The sequence below is a fragment of the Lutjanus erythropterus genome, chromosome 11 (genome assembly GCF_056507025.1).
Source record: "Lutjanus erythropterus isolate fLutEry1 chromosome 11, fLutEry1.hap2, whole genome shotgun sequence".
NCBI lineage: Eukaryota > Metazoa > Chordata > Actinopteri > Lutjaniformes > Lutjanidae > Lutjanus > Lutjanus erythropterus.
This window is the reverse complement of record NC_139327.1, coordinates 22,892,420-22,914,470: the sequence shown is the minus strand read 5'-3', so window position 1 is coordinate 22,914,470 and position 22,051 is coordinate 22,892,420. Positions and strand designations below refer to the sequence as shown.

The 22,051-nt window shown below is 40.2% G+C and overlaps 1 pseudogene; it reads left to right on the top strand.

The window, feature by feature from the left end:
- Positions 1–280: 280 nt before the first annotated feature.
- Positions 281–21,489, top strand: LOC146319078 (uncharacterized; annotated as a pseudogene).
- The last annotated feature ends 562 nt before the right edge of the window (positions 21,490–22,051 follow it).

Here is a 22,051-nt window from a genome sequence, read left to right as displayed (position 1 = left end):
ATTCATGCACACTTCACACAGTCTCTCTCATCCACCTGCTGTCCACTTCCCACATCCATCCACACAACCTGCAGCGGTGCCATGTACCCTCGTCTCTGCCAGCCCAGAGAAGCGTATCGGTGTTACAAATAAAGTAGCTGACTGAGTAGTGCCTGTTTTGAGTTTACCTAACGTCTACCTAGCGTTTACCTAACGTCTGCTGCCTATATATGGGCGTGTGTGTATTGGAGGACTGCTCACCCCCTCCTCCTGCCAGACTGGTAATTTACCCCTACGTGTGATGGAGGGAGAGCAGGCGGGCGATGGAGAGGGAGAGGGAGGTAAAGACAGAGAAGGAGAAGGAGAGAGAGACCCAGACAGACAGAAAAACAGACAGACATGCTCACTCACTCAGAGTCAGACGTGCACTTGTTCGACTTGATAAAGTGGCCGGAGCGCTGGTGAATATCAGGCTAAAGGTCTGGGTAGGATCGACTTTCACGACTTATCTGTGCCAAAGAATTACATCTGCTAATCCGCAGGCAGCAAGCCAACCACACACACATACCCCCTAAAAACAGGTTACCATGAAAATAATTCATCTTTCACTGCACAGTGGGATGTAGTCAGGTGCATGATGGGTTCATTCGTCTCCTTCACATCAGCAGCTGTTAGTTTTAATCAGCATGTGGCCATAGTGTTGCATCATCAGTTAGACTGTCTGATTTATTTAAAGGGCAGGTTCATTTTTTTTTTATTATTTTGAGGTTTGTATATCATTCTGTAGCTTCCTTGTAGTGTTCATCATGTATTCAAATCTGAACAATAACATTTTGGTAAAAAAAACATGGTTTTAGCGCCAAAATGCTGAGTTGTTGTCTGTTGATGTCACTTACACAAAACATGGCACATGAAGCTAACTGTTTCGGTGATAACTTCTTACTGATTCATGTATTGCATATACATTTTTTGCTCACATGTAATTTGTAATATGATATTAGATTGTAATCATTTGTTGCTGTCCGCACGGGGTGACCTAGATTAGTTAGAAAAGCTATTTTTTAGCATTAACCCTGATAACATGTCAGGTAAACCAATGTTTTAGTGGTTTTAGGGAATGTACTGGTGCAGTGTCCATGTTGTTTCCACATTATGACCTAAAAGCTCATGAGCACACAGGAGTGGGAAGAATGAGGAGCGTATGAATGCATCATAAGATCTTGCAAAACAGTCATTGTCGCTTCTGTTGAGTCCAAACCGTCTTGTTTGCTTTATGGTACAACATTTCTATTCCTGTACCCTTGTTGCTTATGTTAAATGCAGGATAGTGTGTCCTGTAGCATGCATAATAAAGACTGACCTGTACTCAGAGCCTGGATTTGAATGCAAAGTAGTTTGCCCTGAAATACAATAATTCTGGAGTTGATGCACAGTCATCTGGTTTTCTGCACCTGGCAGCACCGATGCGAGTCTCTCTGTTAGTGTAGAAAGGGCACATCTCAGTTCTCTTATTTTATGTTGAGTGAGCTGATTCACCGCTTCTTCATTAGCAGCTGTTTGCAATATGAGTGATGAGCCAGTGTTGGACTGTGTACCACAGGATGCCATGAGGAGGCTGACATGAGAAACTACTTAAAAAGTCAAACTAATAACAGCATTCTTTAGTCCTCCAATGTTGCTCTGCGTCAGATGTTTTTCACCCCGTTCGGCCTGCTTGTCTGTCTGTAGCACAGCCTGACTGATCACATGTTGTCCCATTTCAGATTAAAAGGTGAAAAGGCAACTTTTAAATATTATATATTATATATGAAGCCAGCATACTGTGGAGGTATGACTGCTCTCGAACTATCAATAAACCACTCACTTACAACAGATAACTGGCTAAACGTCCAGCAGTGAAGGCTTTGTAATAGATTCAGGATGCTTGTTCAGCGCTACAGGGCATCACATTCATTCACATTTATCCCTGCGCACATTGTGCTCTCCAGGTTAAATTCCTACTTGTCTAATTAAAGAGAAAAGAGTTGGACCCTTGGTAGCTCAGTTGTACAGGGGCTGTCCTCTGCAGTGGCTGAGGTTTCGAGTCTCTCCCCCTTTCCGGTCATAACTTCAGTTGTTCTATGAAAAAGCCCCAAAAATATATATATATAAAAAAAGAAAAGAGTAGCTGGCTGTGTGGTGCTCGAAGTTGTAGATCAAAAGATCCCAAACTTCTTCAGCTTGAAACCCAAAACAGAAATTTTCTTGTCTTTCCAGGACCCAGACAACATTGCCACAGAGTCACTGTATATAAACTGATGGCCACTCCCCGGCATGCACACATTTGTGACTGTGCAATAATGCAGTGACTGTAACAGGGCAAACGGGAGCGGATCAAAATGAGGCTTTGTACCAGAATATTGTAGTGGACTGAGTAGTCTTCTAAGTTTTCTGTTTTCTGTTCCCAAATACAAATGTTACTGTCCATCAGTGTTTGCACCGTATTCTGTTCAGTACAGAGTCTTATGCTGGTGTGCTAATTGTCCTTTTGTGCCTTTTTTGTTGTTTTAAACATTTGTAAGGTGTCTGTTACATTTCTTGACCCCAACTGTAGTTTATCACTGATTTTTAAAGTTCTTGTTCCCTGTCTTAATCATTATTAAAGACTGTCTCTTAGGCTGCGCTGCTTTGGAAATGCAGTATGCATTTTTAATAACGCTAATTATAAATATATAATTTAAAAAAATCCTTCACTCAAGCGGATGGGGGAGTCCAGACCGCCACATATTTCTTGGTGTTGACAGCCTTAACTCTGTCAGTCAATGACCCCAAAAAAATGGGTCTGTGACCGATTTTGGGTCTTGACTCTAAGGTTGAGAAACACTGCTATAAACTACCGTGTGTATCAGGGGAGGCACATTATGGCCAACACCCTGCCTGGGATAATAGATGGGTCAATGATGACAGGGACTGACAAAGATGTATTGGCAATGACTCCATTCAGGAGAAAACAGGGAATAAGGCGGTAAAAGAAATTGAGGGCATGTCCCTTTTAGCAGTGGTCCCACATGTGGCAGACCATTTAAACTGAAGACAGTAAGCATTTGCTTAAGTGGCTTAATTAAGTAATTGAGGTAGAATTACATCATGATAGCATGGGAGCACTTACAAATCCCCAAAAGTGTGTTCACCTCTTGCTCTCACAGACAAAGGAGAATATACCAATAGTGAATGTGCACAGGTTTTATATCACAAAATACAGCACAGGAGTGTGACATCAGTTGAGTTATGCAGTACGATGTCGCCCATTACCAGCAGGCCCCTTCCCATGACTCATATCGACCTTCGGCGTGGAGGGGGGAGGCTTCTCTTCCCTGGAGGGTTGAAACAACACCGAAAGAGCAGTGCCTTACATAAACACTGCAGGACTGTAACATACAGAGGAGACCATCCATCAGTGTTCAGCGAGCAAAAAAAAGGGACTGAAAGACGTGAGGGAGACGGGAAAAAGTTGGGTTAAGCAGTCACGTAGAGAAGAGTGAGAGGACTGAGAGGTCAGAGCACTTAATGAGTGTGTGTGTTTGTATTTGTGTGTGTGTTGAGTAAGGGATCAGCAACAGTGTGTTGTAACTGTGAATACTTGATTCCAGTGGTGGAACTATGACTGAGCGGCAGGGTTTATCATGTTTTGTCCATTGGAAGGCCACTCTAGACTGCACTTTATCACATTGTCTCAGACACTGGGCCACTCTAGAGGGCATTTATCATGTTTCATCCATCGAAAAGGCCAATCTAGAAGGCACTTAATCATGTTTTGTCCACTGGACAGCCACCCTAGAGGGCACTTTATCTTGTTTTGTCCACTGGACAGCCACCCTAGAGGGCACTTTAACGTTTCATCAAATATGAGGTCACTCTAAAGAACATTTTATCACGCTTTGTCCATTGGAAGGCCACTCTAGAAGGCACTGTAACATATTGTCTTGGACATTGAATCAGTCTAGAGGGCACTTCTTCAGTGTTTTTTCAAACATGGGGCACCAGGGGGAGCATTTCAAGAGACTCAGAAAGTGAGATTGAATGTCAGAATCACACATGCTGTGCAGCGAGGCTGTGAACTCAGCATAAATCAGAAGGTAATTTCTCTGTGATGTCAGAGATAGGATTTCAGATACCAGAACATGAAAACGAGACAGTCTTATTTCCTGCCAAGTTTCTCCATGTAAGTCGACATCTCATTGTCAGATGTTCTGTTGCTTTCTTCAGGCAGACTGATGTCAGTGGAATGATGAGGTCAACACTTCACTTCATGCCAGACATCCTCTGACATGACACACATGCACAAACACACACACCTCACATAATGTAAATCCTCACATATTCATAGAAGAAACTTGTGCAAACTAGTGTGCGTTTGCACATGTAGAGGCAATGATGCACCTCTGTTTATCGCTAGGCTGTGTTATCTTTTAAATGTTTAGTAGCACAAGCTTTCGGGTGATGTTGTATCGATGTATGTGCGCGGTAATGTTACTGCAGCAAGTATGAGGGACATTCGAGCAGCAAAACTAAAAACTGTAGCTATGAACTGGGCAGGACAGAGAAGACTCTCCAGAGAACTCAGAGTTAAATAATCAAAGTTATACTGCTGTCCCCTCATGCACACAGACGCACACAGTGTCTCACTCTCTCTGGGAAGATGTGTACTCTTTTGCACCTGAAGCTTGTCCACTATTAATCAGAATGTCATTTTTATGTCCTGGCCCTCTTGCCCTGGAGATTAACCTCAATGTCAGCTGTAATTAAATGAAATTATATCATTATTATTATTATTATTATTATTATCAGTATAACAATTAATTATATGATTTCTTTTCTAAGTGGAGCTCAGTAATCTAACATTAGTTCTTCATGGTTCTCTCCTGCAACTTAGATCTGAGGAATTAAGTGTTGACTTGCTGAGGATGAATGGCATTAATATTCATTGAGTCAGGAAATGAAGGGAAATTAATTCATTTGTGCCACATTTTTTAAAATAGGATACCTTTTAATGTTTAGTCTTGGCGTAAGGTATCAAGTGTTTTCAAGTTAAGTCTAAAGTCATCAAATTCAGGTCATGTGACTTGAGTCCACACCTCTGGATTTTAGGGCCTTTTAGGGTCATTTCACGACTTAATTTTCTTCTTCTTCATAAATTGATACCCGGTGTATCCTGGTGTCTGGTTTCACAATGGATTATCTCTTAATAAACAAAAGCCACGTCATAGAATCACTGATATTGAAAACACATTCTCATCTAGGAAGTATAGCTGCATATGTGTACCAAATGTTGTTTGTTTAAAGCAGGTTTTGTAGTTTATCAGGTCTTCATGATGTTTTTTAGGGCCCACCCCGTAACATATATCATTTGATGAGAGTCTTAGCTCATGATAGCTTATTATTGCGAATTAAGATGGTTTCTTTTGCCTGTTAATCTATACATTGTTACTTCAGTGTGACAGTGGTCTTCATTATGCTGATAATGAATGTCATTGATAAAATTGATTTTTCTGAAATGATATAAACTTCAGTCATTAGTACAGAATCTCCTCTGTTGAATGTTATTAAAGGGTTGACATTGCCAATCAGCCTATGTCCCATATTGGGTCCTGATCCTAAGTTTGAAAAAAGCTAAATTAGACCTTTAACAAGTTCAGTAGTCCTTCTTGAAAATATCTTAAAGTTAACATTGATTCAGCTTGATCATGTGTAAATAGAAACACTGAAATCATCTTTGGAGTAACTCTGCTCATGTGCTCAACACAAACAGCCTGTCACATACTGTCCTGCTTCTCCTCCCTCTTCACCATTTGAACTCCTGCCCTTTTCCCTGTTTCACCACATTCAGTGGCAGACGCTCATGTAGCAGAGATGCACTCAGTGCCAGGACTGTAATCCATCCAGAGTCATGCATGGGTCAGGTGAAGAGCAGACGTGAAGTCCCAACTGAATTAAATGTAATGCCACATCACAGTAATAGGAACCCCCATCTTGCAATCTGAGGTCATTCAGCTCCCCGTTTAGCGAGGATCGCCCAACTGAGGACCCCGCTGATGAGTCTGTCTCTGTCAGCACCACAACATCAAGACCAAAGCGAACAGATGGAGGCAATTTGAACGACAAAATCATCTCATTCTGCTGCTGACATCATCAAAGGGAGCCAATTAGACTGCAGGCTCATCTATCTTCTTCTCTGATCAGACACTTTCTGCACTCCTAGAAATAAGGGATCCGAAAGGGTTCTTCCTGATGGGCTGAGGTTCTACCCAGAACAGTTCGCTTCTGAAGAACCCTTGTCTGAAGAGAGGGTTCATCGAGGGCTTTTTTTTAAGACTTGGGTTCCATTAAGAATCCTTTTCATCTGAAGAAGTCTTCTTCAAGGATTGTTGAAACCCTTGAAGAACTCTAGTGTTAAGGGTTCTTTGTACCATAATATAAAAGGGTCTTGGTAGAACCCCCTGGGTGGTTTCAGGGCAAAACCCTTGGAATATAATACATTTCAGTAGAACCCCTTGAGTGTGTTCTAGATAAAACTTTTGGAATACAAAACGATTCTTCGAAAAGTCCCCTTGGCGGGTTCTTGTTAGCACCCTCAGAAGGTTGAAAGGTTCTAAACAAGAACTGGGTGGAACAGGGCATACCTCAGAACAGATGGGTATAACTCTTTATTGTTGAGCTATAGGTAGAAAAGAACCCTTTAGGTTTGTCAACTGGTCTTTTGAAGACTAAGGGTTCCATTGAGAACCCATTTTCTCCAAAGAAGTTCTTCAAGGATTGTTGAAGTCCTTGAATAGGTTTTTCAACAAGGGTTCTTTGTACCATAATATAAAAGGGTTCTTGGTAGAACCCCCACTGGTGTGTTGTAGATAAAACCATTGGAATATACAAAGGTTCTTGGTAGAAGCCCCTGGGTTGGGTTCTTGTTGGATTTAACTAGGGTTCTCTTAGGGGGTTCTTGGGGAAACCTTTCACTGATGATTGTAGGTATGACCCTTATGTAGAACTCTTCACTGTATGGTGACAAGTTGAAGAACCTTTTTTGGTTCTAGACAGTGCCTTTATTTTTTTTAGAGTGTATGAATATGCACATTGAAAACCTGACATGCCCTCTGCTGATGTAGTTCACGTCCATCCGCTGTCCTCTGGAGTTGCCTGAGTGGTCGCTCTGTGATTGGTCACAGGGTGAGAGGCGATGATGAGTGTGGTGATGTGACGATAAGGAGGAATGCAACTTCATGGCTTTGTTTAGGTCTTTAATGACAGCATTCAGTCAGCGAGTTTGTGTGTATGTGTGTGTGTGGGTGAGCATTAAGTGTGTGAGCTTGTATCATTTACACACAAAGCATGTTGGTTTATGTTAGTGTAGTTTCTCCCTCGGCTCTCGTCATTTGGTCAGGTGCTAAAAATGCCAATCACTCTGTATCCACACCACCTGAAAACATAGCTCTTGGTTCTTTTCCAAGTGAACTGTGGTGCGCTTCATGAGGAGTGAGAACATAATTGTACCAGCTACAGGAAATTGCCCTCAAACGCACCGTTTTACAGGCATAAGGAGGCAGACTGACATCTGATAGCCAGTTATTACTCATGCTGGAAAGTCTAGTGTAAAAATGATTCATGATGCTCATATTAATCTTTTTTTTGCCGCATGTTTTTACAGGATACGAACACCAAGGAAGGTAAAATATCACGAAGAGGTCAGAGAGGTTCATCATGCTGCGAGATAACAGGTTAGCATCACGCTGTCCAGAAAGTTAACATGTTAGTCCAGTTTTGTTTGCAATCCTTGTTATGTCCCTCAGACTTCAGATCATGCAACAGGTCGTGTGTGTGTGTGTGTGTGTGTGTGCATGAGTGTGAATCACCAATGGGGCTGGATTTACTGTGTGTGTCCACAGCTAATCTTGCATAGTACTGGATCCATCAGCCTAATGTTGTTTATGCAGATTTATGACTGTATGCTAAAGGACCTGCCATGGTTGCAATGATATGCAATTTTTTGAAAAAACCTTGAAAAACCTTTTTCATTGTTTTATATCGATTGCTGACTCCTCCGTCCTCTTCAACCATCCAGTATGGGCTGCAGGTCACCTACAACTGCTAGGCTAAAAACAAGGTGGAGTGCACATTTTGGCTTTTGTCATGGCTCAAAAACTGACATCCCTAGAAAGGTTTGATCTCATCTAAAACTGAAGCATCTGCATTGCAGTAGGTGCTTCATCATCTGTTTCCTGGCAGAGCTCTTCACTCTTAGTTTTGCTTCTCATTAGACAATACTTAAACTTGACACAAAAATGCAAGCAAATTAAGTTTTCAAGTAGGTTTGAGAGCAAAGAAAACAAACTGTAAATGTGAGTGCACTTCATGAAAGAGGGGAAATGAAATAATGGTGTCTGAGGCCCCCTCAGGAATAGATTGATATTGTTTCATTAGCAGAGGGACACAGATGGACGCTGGCCAGTCTGATGAAGAGTCCACTTGGAGCTCTCACCACGTCCAGCGTGAATGGATGACCTGCTGCTTGACTTATGTTAACAACAGAGTGATGAAATGTTGACAAAACCCACAAGGACACAGACACGTGTGTGTATGTACGCACACAGTGAAAGAATTAATAAATATTAAAGAGCACTATATAACAATTGTGCATCCAAAAAGGAGTTTAGCAGTCCAAATAGCAAGCTGGAGTCATAGACTGTATATAAAAAAAACCCTGTTAATATACAGTCTATGATTGAAGTAAGTTGGCAAGCAGCTGTCAGTAGAAGCCAAGGCATTTCTGGACATTTGAGGTGTATGTGAAGCAAGAAGACTAACAAAATTCCCCCAAAGGAAAGGTGGACAGTAGGTCAGTGTGTCTGACTTTTGAGGAGGAATTGTTGGAGAGAGTGTGCTTGAATGATGTTACAGGGTGAGGCCCTATGAGAGAGCTCCTCCTGGGTGTTTCCGTTATCAAGAGTATGGACATGTTTCTGTAGTGTGCAGAGGAGTCAGAAAAAGTGGGAGATATGGGGAAGATAATTGTTCTGTGGAGGAGTGCAACCACTATACAGGGTCAGCACGGCGTCCAAAGGAAACGAAGGATGTGAAGGTGAATAAGATCAGAGTACAGAAAGGCCTGTAATACGCTGAAGCTGCAAAGAGAGAGTAACAAAAAATGGTGGCAACAAAGACTAACCAGAGAAGAAAAGAGACGAGCAGAACATCTGCATGAGCAAAAAGGGATTTTTGGCATTTATTGTCATGGTGATAAACTGTGTGGTTGAAATACAGGGGAAATCCGAAAGGATTAATATGGTGCTGGTCGCTGCCAGGAGATTTTTTGACATTGGGGACATTTCTGGAAAAGATTTGGATACTACAGTAAGGGGTGGATATGCACCGAGTTTTTTTTTCTTTTCAAAAGTGCAGATATGTCTGAAAATAAACATTATCATGAATCCAGGATATCAGCACAGTTAAAATTCTCTATTCACAAGGAAAACCTGAAACATTTAATTTACACAACATTGACATAAGCTAGCTAACCTATTAAATCACTGTGTGGCATGTATCTGTAATGGAGAACTTGTTAGTAATAGAAACATATTGGCCAGTTAGCTGTAAGTGCACAGACACTACAGACAGACACATATGAAAGTCTTATGCACACCCCTTCAAATGAGGTGTTACCCTTTAAGCTTTAGCTGCAGCATTGTAATAATATGAGACCAACAGATGTCTGTTATTGTGCTTTTTTCATTGAGCTTGTTTTACTGTAACGCAAACATTTTATAGCACTGAGGTTATATGTACGTAAGAACAGTCATCATCAGATCATAACTTAGACCTTAAATACTGTATGTCATCAATCAGTAGCCCATTGTAGTGTGTAATATAGTACATGCAGGTGCACAATTGCTCCAGAGGAGATACTACACATTCTGATTCATAATAGCACATATGTAACATACCATCTGAAGAGAAACTAGAATCAGTCAGGCCTTTATTAATAACACATGCAGTAAATACCCACAAGTTCATCTGTGACTGGTATAAACCAGTCCTCAGCTACTGCTTCAAAAGACTTAGAATTGTTCTTGGCACTTAATCATCATGACGTGGACAGGTGATAGTAAAAGTGCAAATATGAAGATGTTGAATGTTTTTAACAGAGTGGATGTACTTTTTTTTTTTTTTTAAATACAACTTGAAGCCCTTCTGCCTGATATCCTTCAGTGTTGTCAAGAACGTCATTGACTTTTTATTGACCGATTGGCAAAAGCCAATGGTGGACTCACACTGGTTCATTCTGCTCTGACTGTGACAGCTGCCTCTGTTGACTCGTACACTAACCAAGTGGCCTGCAAGTGTCACTGTCTTATCTCCATGATTAATGTCATCTGAATGCCACCGCTGCGGTGGACAGGTGGCAGGACCTGTGGGTCCGTCACACGTGATGTTACACAGTCACACAGTCTCTCACCATATCGTCTCGAGTGAGATTGAACACATTACTCACGTACAATACATGCCTGTTTCGATTTTTGTTTTATTTTGTTGTCTTCACTACTGTGAGAAAGATATAACAAGACTTTACTTTTGATATGAACTCATTAAATAAAGAGGCTTGAGTAAATGTGTTAGATGTGACTGATGTGAGAAACTCTCAATACTAAATGAATGTCACGTAGGTAATCTGGAGCAGGACCACCAGCTTCAGTCCTGTTTACCCTCTTGGCAGACGGCTTCACTGTGTTCGCACAAAAGGAATGCCTACATCACTTACTTTAAAAAATGTGCGGTGGAAATATGTGCACCTCCATGCAGGCTGAGATGTAAGTTGAGTGTGATTCATGACACAAACAAAAGGATAACGTCATCAAACATACCTCTGGTAGTATTTTACTTGCATCCTTAATTGTTGCAGTGATCTTTTATTCTGTCATGAGAAAATGGGTTTAGTTACTGCTGCCTAAATGGTAAACTCCAGCAATGAAAATAAGAACCTTCTGACCAGCAGTTAGTCAGCTGTTACAGCTTGTAACGTATCAGTGCATAAAGGTTGCTTTAGCTACAATGCTTGTTGAGTTACATTTTATTTTATTTTGTGTATAATCACCTGAACATAGAAATAATTGTTACTTACTTACGAACAGCGGCTCTCAAACTGGGTGGTGTAGAGTCTCTGGAGTGGTAGCGTGGATGACCAGCAGAAAAATGCAGAGTGAAACAAAGTTAAATGAATATAATTTATGTATGTAAGGGAATTAAACAAGAGTTTGCTAATGCTTTCATGCTGACTGTCATTTCACTGAAATTCAGCTTCAGTCCTTTTTATCAGTTACTTCCCCAATTATTGTCACGCTGGCTTTACATGTTGAAACTTTGCTTTTTGCAGGTTGCAAATTGCATGAAACAAAGTCTCGTGCAAAACAATTTAACAGTCAATTTCACTCAAATTAACAATGTGAACAAACACACAGAAGAACAAGCTTCGTCATCTTCTGTTTTATTATTTTGTTCATTTAAATCATTGTCGAGTTGAAGTCAGTCCGTTGAAAATCATTTACATGTTTGAAGTGTGGAATGATTAATGTCATCATATGGCACGTTGTGAGCATTTTGATTGGCTGTTGCATGAAACTAGTTTTACAAAGCTCAGAGTTTTGCAAATGTTGCTGCTGAATTGTGTGAAAACTTCGTCATGTCTCTCCAGCCGTAATGAATGACAGAAATTGTGGCCAGAAAATTTTTTGCAAACCACCGCCTTAGAATGAGCCATTTATACCTACAGAGGGTGCAGGTCCTCTTCCATAGGAGCTGCCATGTTTCTCCAGTTGCCAAGAACAGACAAACCACCATAGGTTCTCCGACATGCTTGGAAGGGGAGGTTGAGTTGAGGTGTTTGCAATCTGCAAGCTCATTGTTAGATGCCACTACATCATGCACAGTAATCCTTTAACTACAGTTGTTTATGCAAAGGACAGCACACAAAATGACACAGCTGCAGGCACTGAATACGTGAAGGCATTTGGCTTCACCCCTGATGTGAAATTAGTCTTGAAATTAACTGTGTACAAAACACTTCATTATCATCAGCATCATCATCATCATCATCTTGTAACATGGAAACATTGTAAAACCATGAGCTGCACCAGCTCCTCTAATATAGACTGAAAAGTTGGCAGCATATATTTATGTGTTTCCTTTGGTTTTATCCTAATGTGAACTTGTGTTGATGTTGGAAAAAGGGTGAAAAAACGCCACTAGACCGGTTAACTTTTTCATTGCTCAAAGTTTTCTGCACATTCAACAGGATATGCAATCAGCTAGTGTCACAATGGTAAACTTTTTACTTAGATGGTGACTGCTGATATGTGCCTCATAACCATTTTGTATCGTACCATGCAAAGGCCTGCCAGTTGTGTGAAGTTCTGCCAAATAGGTCATGTTTTTGTTGCCGTTTGTCTGTTTGTCGGCAGGATTACAGGAAAACTACTGGCCCTACTTTCATGTAAGTATGGGCCAAAGAAGAATCAGTAATGTTTGGAGTCCCATGTTGATGGTAGTTAAGTTCAGTTGTGACAAAACATGGGACACCCCTATAGCTCAGTTGGTAGAGTGTGTAATGTACTGACGCCATTAGTCCTCTGCAGCAGCCGCCAGTTTGACTTCCGCCTGCAGTCCATTTGCTGTGTGTCATCCCCTCTCTCTTTACCCCCTTTCCTGTCATATCTTCACCTGTCACTGTCAAATAAAGGCAAAAAGCTTGAAAAAATAATCTAAAAAAAAATAGTGACAAGATATTGCCCATTGTAGCAATACAATGATTCCACATCACAGTCCACATTCACATGTACTACATTACACTTTAATTGTATTGAGTGTAATCCTCTGCAGTAGGCTACACAAGTAGCTGCTCAAACTTCATACAGAAATCAGTCATTATATATGCATAAATACACAAATATTATGGAACTTATTATACTCACATCCAAACGTTAACTGTCTGTCTGCATTAAACTGTCCCAGAGATATTAAGGAAAATTGTTCATACTTTAAGCTTCACAAGAACAAGCAATATCAAAGGTTTGCGCTTTGTGGCACAGAGCAACTATATCCTGTTCCAGTGTACATTATCTTCCTTCTGAAATCCCTGTATCCCTTTAAAGTTTGACTCATGGCTGCTGTTGCTCTTTTTTTTTTTGATGCAGCTTGTCCTTGTTTAACGTGTTATCATGCCTCTCCAAACCATTCCCTTGGCCATATACAATATGTTTTTGCGGGGTTTTTACATCTGCACGCTCAATTCAAGAAGCAGTATAAGCAGATTTGGTTAATCGAGTGAAATATATAGCTTTACATAAAGGTCTAATAGACTAACTGGATTAAAATAAAAGTGACTTAAATGGAAATGTTTTTAAAGCTCCATCCCCTTTCCTTTTTTCTGGGATGCCCCTCTTACAGGCCTCATAACATTAGCATCTGTGTGTTTGAGCCAGACAGTGTCTGGCTGTTATAGTGTGTATGTGTGTGTGTGTGTGTGTGTGAGAGAGAGACACAGAGAGAGAGAGAGAGAGAGAACAACACCACTAACCTGTGCAATGACTACACCACTGCAAACAAAGTAATTACAGTCATTACCGTAACTACGCAGAGCAGAGAGGGATGTGTTGTCTCTACAAAGCTGGGGTTTCTGCAGCATCTGTCAACAACACGTTAGAAAACTGTGAAAAGGAAAGAAATATGGCTTACAAAAATACTGAAGAAACATTCAAGTGAACTAGTGATCATGAAATCATAAAACTAACCCAGGGTAAAAAAGAAAGGGAAACTGAGGCTAATTGCACAAAGTTTTTTTTAATTAACAAATTGAGATCAAAGAAAACACTTAACAATGAATAAAGATTAACTTAAAATCCTAGAAATGATAAGCAAATTAATATTAACATAAAACCCTGAATCAGACAACAGACACATTGAGGAAGAAACTAACTGAGCAAATTAACAACCTTCCACAAAAAGGGAGGAGGGTTGCCCCTAACAGGGAGGCTAAAAGACAGGAAACACAAACACACAAAAACAGCTTCCCTCCAAGGAGGGTGTTAATTGGCCAAATGTGGCTTACATCAGCATTACTCCAGCCACACACTAGCCGTATGCTAGCCGAGCCTGCCACCACAGACTAGCCTGATGTCTGCTGAATGGCTTTTTGGCCCTGTCTTGTTGCTCTCTACCTGCTTTTTAAACTCCAGGCCTGATAAGCCATTGACTGCAGTTGCTGCCAATCACTGCGGGTGCGAGGAGGGGAGGAGCAGTACCTGAAAACAGAGGACACAGGAAGACAGAAAGAATACTGCGGGTGCTTTTCATTTGGTAAATTCGTCTCCTCAACTCGCCTCCTCTCCTCACGTCTGAGCTCCACCCAGCAAGGACATGAGAGAAAGGTGCGAGGAAGAGATGTGAGGACGGAGGTGATGAAGCTGTGAAATTAAAAACCCTTTTAGCGTCAGTCTGAAGCGACATCAGTTACTGATGATGAGCTGATAACAGCTGTATCAGCTGTCTGTCTGACTAGTACAAATGCCTACAGAAACAAATTTAAGAACGCTTTCAGCACCTGACAACATTCAGATCTGTAAACTGTTTTAAATGGCTTATTAGTAACAGCATTCTCTCTGATGTTGATTTTAATCATCATTGCATCACTGCATCATTTAATTCTCCTTTTATGTTATATCCTTATTATATATTGTGGAGATGCACACTATTTCTCACCCTCAACCACCCGCCATTAGTCAGATTGTTGATTTTTCTGCCTGCGGAAAAATGTGGAAAAGTCTCACCCACTTAGTTACTGTTTAAAATTACTGTCAACAATTTAGCCAAAAACTGCAAAATAATGAATGAATGAGCAAGTGTGAATCAGTAAGCAACCAATCTGCCGTAGATAAATTGATCAGGTGAATAATACAAAAGAAAACCTGGGTCATTACGCTGTTATTTGTCCAGAGTTGAGAAAGTTCATCTTTTACCCAGAGGACCAATGAACAAATGCAGTCACGTAACTAATGATGTCATAAAAAACTGGGTTAAATTCGTGTTCACCAGACTAGATTCATAGCTTGTCAGATGACTTAATGCGGCAATTACAATTATCTCTCTCCAGTCTGATAGCCTGAGCCCTGGACTACATAAGATTGAGAGCATAAACATCAAACTCACTTGTCTTCCGCACATCAATGTCTGTGCTGTGCAGAACTGTGTGTGTCTTAAGTGTGTGTGCGTGTGTGTGTGTTGCCAGTGCATGCCACAGCTATGACTGTAAAGTGTCTGATCTTTGAATCACATCCAGAATGCAACAGTAGAATTTAATCACTTTGCAGACGGAGAAACAGAGATTGAAAGAGAAAAAGACGGAGTGGAGAGGGAGACATCAGACTTTTGGATTGAGCTGCCACTCAAGCCTCTGGCAGCAGAATTTATGAGCTCTGCTTGTGGCTCATACCTGCAATACGTCCTCTCCCCCTGACCATACATAGAGTCAGGCACAATCAGGCAGCCACGATATAAATATGGAGCTGAGACGTTTTGGCAGCAGAAACTGTGACCTAAATGCTGAAACTATGAGGAGCGCTGATGGGTGTTTCTTAGAGGCAAGAGAGAAAATAAAACTAATGAAGTTACTGTAATCTTTTTATAGCCTATCTGAGCAGTCTGGTCGGCTGTGCCATTAATCATAGATGGTGACACAATGCCTTCGCTGGCTGGAAACTTGAGTTAGATGTACAGTGTTACATGCAGACTTGGAGCAACAGTGGCCATGGAGATGCTTTGCTATTATTGCTTATATTGTTTGGTTTCCTGGAGACACTAAAGTAGTTTTTTTGACTTTGTTCGATGGATTCAGAAATGAACTCTGATGATCTGTTCAGACTTTGGAGGGCTCAGCAGTAAACGTCATAGAGTGGAGGAGGAAAGTCTCATTCACTAACGGCAACAGTCATGGTTCAAACAAGATTTGAGCTGCATACTTTATACTGAATTATAATCCATTTTGAGTATGTTGTTCCTTTATACTGGAAAATCACGCTCATCTTATTAGGCGCACCGAGCTAAGACGAATGCAGTCTTATACAACAGTCCTGCAATAAATCCAACCTGCATGAAGGTTATAATGGTCAGGATTGGTTAAATCTGTTTTAGAGACGTGTTGATTGAACTTTATGGTCATTCAAGAGACTGTAGTTGTGATGCTGTTGAATTGTATTATATACATATGTTTTTCATTATTAGCCTAACCTCACTGATATGATTACGGAGGACAAAATACCAGAAATTATGCCGAAAAAAGTTGCTAACAATTGAAATTATGGCTAATTGTGATTCAACATCAGTAGACAGACATGGATGTAAAGCGCAACTTGACTGCATGGCAGATATATACCATACCATACATCTCGTGTCATTTTTTTTTTTTATTAAATATTTTAATTTCTCGTATACAACCTTCCAATATACAGTACTGTTATGAATAGTTTGGATTATTTTTGATATCACTTCACAGTATGGATTTGAGACACAGTGAGCTAACAGCCTGACTTGCAACAAAGTTTTTGAACTGCATAGATAAACCAAAATCCATGAAGATGATAATATTTGCTTGAAAACATATATTTACTATACTCGTATATATGTACATATATACATACATACATATATATATATCATCAATTCCTTTTGTAATACATTTTTTTAATTGTAAAGATACTTTGTGGACAAGATAAGAACTTTTTTAAGACGCTAATTCAAACCATGTTTGCTGTAAACTAATGAATAATGTTGTTCTGCAGTAGGAATCAGATGAAATATATTCTTACTGGCTTAGTTAAAGGCAGTTTAATCTTGAGCTGAATTACTTTGAAAAAATGATTCAGATTATTTTGACTGATATTGCAATTGCAATGTGTTATGCAGTATTAAAAGGAATCATATTTTTTGCATTATTATTTTCATTTTCCTTGAAAAATGTGAAATAAAATAAAATAAATATTGAAGAATGATTTTTGGGTGGACCTGTACCAAATAAAGATGTTTTCGTAAGTCTCTAGTGTTGGCCAGGACGTATCTTCTCTCTTTCTCTGTCTTTAACAAATATTACCTCACCTGGCATTTGAAAATTTGTAGTGGACTGTATTGATAAATTCCAATTAGGTCCTCAGCCCTAATTTAAACATATGCCCTTTAAAATTCATGTATTTGAAAAAATACCTGGAAAATATTTTTGAGTTTTTCTTCTCATGAGTTTGATAGAAAAAAACATAAAAACTGTATAAAACATGACTTAATTAGAAACAGTTTTTCACATTTTGAGATACTGGCCAAAAGATTTATGCAATCTTTACAGTGGATTGCTCTCGGTTTGATAACCACACAGAATGACATGTCTACAGAGCTCGATACGACGCAGCTTTTGGCACTTCATTAAATCACAGAGGTTTTTCTGTAGCAGTCATGTTTCATTTGGGTCAAACAGGCTGCTTTCGTATATGTGCTCCATGTTCATTCCATGAGTATTTTTTGTCTGGAGTTTGTAAAACAGACAAATCAGTGGAGACTTGAGGTTGTCTTTTCATCATGTTTTCAGAGATAGAGCTCAATTATCTGCAGAGGTCCCAGCAGACTCGAGGCAAAACCATGACCTCAGTGCACTGTGGGAAATGTCCGTGGTGTTCAACCTCCATCGCTGTTTAATTCAATCACGTCTTTTCTCTGCTGGTGTAATGATAGAGATTCACATGTATGTGGCTGGGATTCCCAGTGAATCTTAAAGGAACACTCCCTGAAAACTATCTCTCTCAATCAATCACTGACCCTAAACAGAAAAGGCGCCGAAGCCTGTGGTGAACTTTGCATTAGCTTTATGAATAATATGAGTGGAATAATCAATCAAAAGTGTGAGGAATTAATAGTGACACACTCTTGAGTTATATGTTTGGCTTTGCTTTTCAACCCACTATTTAGTCCACCAAATACACGTACACCTGGTTTCAGTCTCCTCAACCATCGTGTGATCTCATTTGTCAAAAAGTTTGCAAGTTGCAAATAGGCTTCTTAGAACCTGTGTAAGCCACGCTTTTTACGTTAAGTATCTTCTATGAATCATCTTCTATGAGGGAAGAATTCAGAGGTTGCAAACCTTTGTGTTATTTTGTTCTCTGTGTGTAAGAGAGGACTAAATGTTACTTATGTTTTGTCCATCCATGTTCACACTGTTTGTATTATGCAAAGCTGTAGCCTAGATTTCTGGGGGGAAAAAAGATCTCTTAAACCCAATCAAATTGTTCGACCATATGTTGTGAATTGTGAACCATATTGCCGGCACGACATCTTATAGCAGAGGGATTTCCGATAACATGCCTGCTTCACACGCTCCGAGGTATGACACACAGCTCAAGCAGGAATATCCCATGTGTTTCCTGCCACAGGTATTGACAAGGATATCGCCTACGTCAAACCACAGAGTCCCATTATGATGCGTGAACAGGGCCAACTGTTTGACGCTCCATTTAGAGGGAGTATTCGCTTACAACGCGCGCTGTACAAGGTCAGGGGGCTGGCAGCGGAGACAGGAAGAGATGAGGTAACTGCCCAGGGAATATCTCTGAATCCCTCCCGACTTGGATATTTAATTTGCAGCACATTAGCCAAAGTGATACCATATTGTTACCTATGACCTACTTTAATGTTAAATGTGCGTTAGTGGTAGAACATATGGCACTGAACATGACTCTGGTGCCGCGACATGCAGAGTGACATAACTCAGCTGCCTCGGTGTCACACACTTCCTCTCAACCCTAATTTGTTAGCACTGACACACTATATATGAAACATGCATATTTGTTGACTCGGATATTTAGACCAATGATAATCAACTTGCAGCGTGCAGGCCAAATCTGTCTGACAGATCCTAATTCTAATTCACAATAAAATTAATTTGATACTGTTTTTTCCATGTATAATGTGATAAATTAGCTGTTAGCAGTGGTAGACTCAGACCAACAGGTTATTAGGGCGAAAAAATAAAAAGGGCATCAGCTGTGTGCAGTGGAGAACCAGTGCAGTGAAAGTCATGATGCATTTATGGTGAAAGAGTTCCAACCCCTGGTTTAGATCAAATTGTTTTATTCTGTAGTTTCCACTTGAAGGGCACCTTCGAGGGCACTTTCTCATATTTTGTCCACTGAAAAGGCACCCTAGAAGGTACTTTTTCACATTTTATCTACCATAGGAGCAACTAACAGGGCGTTTTTGTTGTGTTTTTTTTATTCACACAGTTGCAACTGACTGCAAGCTACAGGTCATAGCATAACAGGTGGTCATAGTCTATATAGGCCCACTGTGGTTTGTCATTTTGAGCATGTTCTCAATGATTGATTTGTCAGAACTACCTGCTAATAATAATTTTAACAGGAAAGGAAATATTTAGAAGATAAAGACGTATTTTATTAAAAAGTTCAACGGTTTTCACTCCACTGTCTTTTTTACACATGCACATGCCTCTGGTGGTCCGAACAGCTGGGGCTTTGGTGCCGTCCTCAAACGCACCAGGGCAGTGCTCAGGTGGTGAACTGAAGCCTCTCCATGCTACCAGTCCACACTCTGCACTTTGGTCCAAGCTTCCAGTTTCCAAGCGAAGTCTTTATGGACTGAGCTACTGCCACCCCATTTCAGGGGTTATTGTAATTATTGCTTGGTTTATTTGACAGCAGTAGTTACTAGTGACTTTGCAGATTGACAAATTAAAACAAAACATGAATGATGATTAGTTGATAAAACATGATGCATTTTGAAGCAGCACTGTAGAGCAGTTACAGTCACAATGTTTCTGAAAATTAAGCAATACATGCTCTATCAGTGCCTCTCCTCTCCCATCATTGCAAAGATTATAAAAGAGCGACAAAGAGACAAGGAACATTATTCTTTTGTCAGCATGTGATCCAGAAAAGCTGGATATTATTTTGGCAAATCCTGTGATTTATGCCCTTCTCCCTGAGGACCGAGAAAGCGATGTTGCTGTAATAGCTTCACGTCTGTCAGGGCACAGACGGAGGCCTGTGCACAACAGCATAAACAGAGCACAGTGACACATTCAGCTCACATTCACTCACATGCAAAATATGGAATGAACAGTCGCTTTTAATTATAACCATAAGCCGTGACAACAAATGTTGTTAGAGGCAGGAGAGTGAGAACATACTACAACTGTGCTTTGTAATGCTCTGCTCTGTATGACGGAAGTGTGGTGTGAGAGCCAAGGAAAAGACAGGATGTCATGTGTTGTGACAGTGTCACGCTGTCAACGAGTGGAGCTTAGTGACGGATTTAATTCACACCTCTGATTCAGTCAAAGACTAGCTCAGGTAGAAGTCGTCATTCATGTGAACCAAGAGGTTTCCAAACTTCTGTATGTTAAGGATCCATTAAGATTGGAGAATTACAGCAGCGGCACAACATTGATGAGATTTTTACATAAGGGAGGACTTAATAATAGGGTGCAAACAACAATGATTTTAATATAAATTATTCTGTTGATCATTTTCTCGATTAATCAATTCATTATTTTATCCATAAAATGTCATATTATGGGGGAAAATGTCTGGTCAGTGTTTCCCAAAGCCCAAGATGATGCCTTCAAATGTTTTCCAGTGTCCACAACTCAAAGATATTTACTTTATTGTCATAGCAGACTAAAAAAAACAGAGAATGTTAACATTTGAGAGGCTGAAATCAAATAATATTGCATTTAGTTCTTAAAAATTACACAAAACGATGAATTGATTGTCAAAATAGTTGGCAATTAATTTAATAGTTGAAAACTAACTAGTTACTAGTTAATCTAATCGTTGCAGCACTGCTTAATAACTGTTTGTACAGGGTGTAGGGAGGTAACTGTGGAGATTGTGGTAGTGTCTAGTGATATATGAGTATAAAAATATTAATAGCATTTAACTCTTCTATATCTTCCTATAAGTCAAGGTCCCGGCGTAGTGGCTGGACTTTATTTGCACAGACAAAATAAGATTACTCCAAGGATTTAACATCGCCATCCTATAACATTGTTGGATCAAATCAGAATCAGATATATTTCCTTTCTATTCAATTCAACCTGCTTCCTGGCACCTACGTTAAGCACAATGCAGCTTACTACTTACTTAGAGTATATCTGCAAACCACTTAGTAGTGGTATTACAGCACTGTTGTCTTGTTACCATATTTGTTTTGTCGATCAGTCAAAGTAGGCTGTTTGCACCTATGTTTTGAAACTTAATTTAGATGGAAATGACTCATACAGGTGGGTCATACAGCTCAGTAGAGCCCATAAGCCGTATACTGTAGAAAGACTAAAGAGCAAACGTGTTGCTGTAAGATGTGTGGCTTTGTGAACTCTCTGTCCAGACCACATGCCACGTGCTGCTGCTCGTTGTCTTCAAGACGAATCATCAGTGACTGAGGTTAAACCAACACTTGAACTGGAATGTGCAGAACAAAAGATGAGACAGAGTGCACAGATAGTCGGAGACTGACAGGTCCTCGAGGATAACCATCTCTGTCTAATCATCAGCAGCTCTGTTTAAATTTTGGCTGCAGCCCAAAAGGGGAACACTTTTATTAACCCTACAGTCGATCCACTGAGAAAACAAACACATTAGCCTGCCATTCAATGAGGCACCGCCGTTTCACATCAACCACAAAACTGCCATGCTTTTTCCTGTCAGCCATGCCTCGCCCTTCCTTCGCGGTTCTTGTTGCCACCACTGTGCTATCTCGCGTTCAACTTTTAACCCTTAGTGCTGGGAGCTGAACGAGGCAACGGCTGAGTGACCTCATTGTTTTCAAAAACCAAGTCCAGACTTTATTATATCTCCTAAACATGTTTTTGTGCATATTTGTTAAGTTGAAAAACCTCAGTCTGGCTTTTTCTTCATCTCTTAAACAAACTATTGTGGAGTTCTAAAACAATCTTTTCTCCACCACAATGTAATGAGGCAAAGTGAGGCAAACTGATGGC